The sequence below is a fragment of the Aplysia californica genome, unplaced genomic scaffold (genome assembly GCF_000002075.1).
Source record: "Aplysia californica isolate F4 #8 unplaced genomic scaffold, AplCal3.0 scaffold00605, whole genome shotgun sequence".
In the NCBI taxonomy this organism is placed as follows: Eukaryota; Metazoa; Mollusca; class Gastropoda; order Aplysiida; family Aplysiidae; genus Aplysia; species Aplysia californica.
This window is the reverse complement of record NW_004797875.1, coordinates 362,976-366,427: the sequence shown is the minus strand read 5'-3', so window position 1 is coordinate 366,427 and position 3,452 is coordinate 362,976.

The following is a 3,452-nucleotide window of genomic DNA, read 5'->3' as shown; positions in this document are numbered from 1 at the left end:
ACACACACACGCCGGCATACGCATACAAACACACACAAACGCCCGCCGGCATACACACTAAACTTGCTTTATCCCAGCACTAAATTGACGTTCTTGTGTCGATGTACACAGCGATTAGTTTTCGGGTCCCCAGTCTTTCTAATTCAAGTATTACATGTATTAGTCCTATCTCAACCACTTATATACAGCGAAATTCGTTTAAAACGAAAAAAATTCGGCTTCCCGCAGATTACGTGCATGCTAGATTGTAAATCTATGCACTTGCTCATTCAAATGTCAGCTCAAGTAATTTCTGATTTTATATTAGTGAATTATTATTATTATAATATTAGGTTTTCGTTCGCACAAAATGTAGGCCCTATTGTTAATATATTAATGTTGCTACTGTATTTGTAAATGGCACAGAGCTTCTTGTGTTCTTTAATCAGGATTGAGGGCTAATAATACAATATAAAATGTCATACATAAAGTCGACATTGTCGAAGACAACATACATCGTCTAACACACAGTTCGCTAATGTTACATTTTTTTCTTTAAAAATGCACAAGGAATGAAAATGGGAAGTGACCCTTTGAACAGATGATTGTCTTATGATACAAGTGACTGTTAGCACAGGTTCGGCTGTAGAGCGGGAATGTAAATGCGTTACAAATGCTATATTTATCATTACTATTATTATTTGTTATCATTATTATTTTCATGTATCATTACAATTGTTATTATTATTATCATTATCATAACAATATTATCATACTATTATCATTATCATCATCATTATTATAATCATTATTATTATTATTATTATTATTATTATTATTATTATTATTATTATTATCATTATTGAACTATTACCATTGTGTAGTTGCGTGTGACCCGTGAAGTAGTCCGTCATGTCGCTGCCTAATGTCCACGCATATAGACCAGGCCTGGATCCAGTGGTGACACACTTGACCACACGGCGGTGTGTGTGTGTGTGTGTGTGTGTGTGTGTGTGTGTGTGTGTGTGTGTGAGTGAATGTGTGTGTGTGTGTATGTGTGTGTGTTTGTGTTCGCTGACACTGGCACACTACACATTTGATCTCAACCATAAGACTAAAAGATGTGTGTTCGTGGACACTCTCTCTACACACTTGACACACCACACACTACTTGACCACACGGCTACACACGACACACCCGACTACACGACACGACGGTGTGTGCATTCTGTCACTCACACACTCTAAATATGTATTTATGTATCATTGTTGGTGACTGTCATCTACTGTATTCATTTCTCCAAGTCGATGCTGAATCTTTGTATTACGTGTTATAATGTTCTTGTATCGACCCAAAAATCCCCTCGTACCAGAAAAACTGGATATATAACATAAATAAAGATGACTTTATCTTATCTTATCTTATCATCCGTAAACAGCGGGAAGGGCTTTAGTTTTAGTACAATTTTTACGGCACTTGCAACACAATAAGGTCATAAGTGCCGAAGATTAGAGGTGTTACAAGAGAGTAACAAGTAACAAACACAAAAAAAGGAAGGGAGAAGAATACGATTTTTTTTTTGTAGGAAAGAAGGGCTGATGATATAAACATAATACATGTATAATATACTTTCATCGCCGACACATCATCGACAACAACACGGCCTCACTTCGCTTTTTGAGACATGAACAAAGAGAGTCCAGTCCGTTCAGGCAGCGGACGGTTACTAGATCTACGCAATTGTAATAAACGTTGGTATCTTTACAAATATTATTGCTGTAATAATTGTTCTTATCTTTACAATTGTTGTAGTATTTCTTGGTACATTTAACAGTGTTGTTAGTAGTTGTCCGTAACTTCACAATAATTGTTGTTTGTAGTGTAAAGGGGAAACTTGATCATTGTTGTCGCAGTAACTGTTGGTACAGACTTTGCAATTGCTGTAAATACTGTTGGAATATAAGACGTTTGTTGGTACCTCTGCAAAATTATTGTAGTAGTTGGTAACGTCACAATTAAATAGTAACAATTGTTCTACAATTGCAGTAGTGTTGGTATTCTTTACAAATGTCGCAGTTAGTATGTGTAGTTATTTTCTTTACAAATGTCGCAGTTAGTACATGTAGTTATTTTCTTACCAATCGTTGTAGTAAATGTTTGTACATGTATCTTCACAACAGTAACTGTTGCTATAATTATTGGTATTTTCAAAATGAAATAGCTTATTGATGATATCCAAAAACAACTTCATCCCCTCCCGCAAAAAGTAATAAATTAAAGTAAACATTTGTTCCCTTGTTCAACAATGATTCGTTTTTCCATCACGGATATCAGAACTTTCTTTTAGCCATTCCAGAGAAATCTGTCTCTAATTTTGTCTTCACAGATAAGCCCGGTTCGTTAGAAAATTACGAGCAATAATAAACCTTTCCGCCTGCTTAGTTTATTCTGGGAAATTTCGTAAATCGGCAAAAATCGCGTGGAATTTCCTTCACATTTCACACCTATAGCTTTAGTCTGCGTTCAAGCATGGTGCGGGAATGATGCGTTTCGGTGCGGATGCAATGGGGTTTTTTGTTTTAAAAAATCTTTTTCTTTCTTTTTTTTTCTTTCAAGATTAGGGAAGCACACGTATATTTGAAAGCATACCACTAAAACTGAAGTGGATCAGAAGAAAAAACAAAAAACCCAGAGAAATAGAAAACTCAAAACGAAGCAGGGCGAAAAATCCAACGGTTAGAAACTTTTCAGTAAATTTTGCGTGGCCCACACAAAAGCTGTCGGAACCCGGGGGAAGGCAGAGAGATGGAATATCTAGATCTAGATCTAGGTCTATGTAATTATGTGTAACTGTAGTCACTGGGAAAGTTCGGAGTTTTAGTAAGAGTTTTACGGCACTTGTAACACAAATGGGTCATAAAATAAGTGCCGAAGATTATGAGAAATGTGGCTCTTGTGAGTAACGTACAAAGAAAAGAAGGAGGAGAGATATAATTATAAGAATGATAGATGTTTGAAAGGAAAGTAGGAGCAAACGGGGAAATAGTTTTGGAACATTAAGAATGAAATATTGAACTATAAAACTTCTTATTTGACTTACAATACACGTAGATAAATGACTCATACAACGGAGAAATAGAAAGAAAGAAAGTTGAACTACATGACATGAACAGGAAGTATTTTTCTCATAGTTTTAGAACACACCTCTCTGTATGGCAAGTGTGTGTGTGTGTGTGCGCGTGCACGTGTGTGTGAGTGTGTGTGTGTGTTTGTATGAGTGTTTGTATGTGTGTTTATATGAGTCTGTGTATGTGTGAGTGTGTGTACGTGTATGTGTATGTGCAACGAGGTGAATGAGACAATGCGCTTGTGGCAGACGGTTTGAGAGTGCACGCTGTACTTGGCTTGTGATTTCAATTTTCAATAGGCATATAGGACACTCACAATAACACACACACAGACAGACACACAT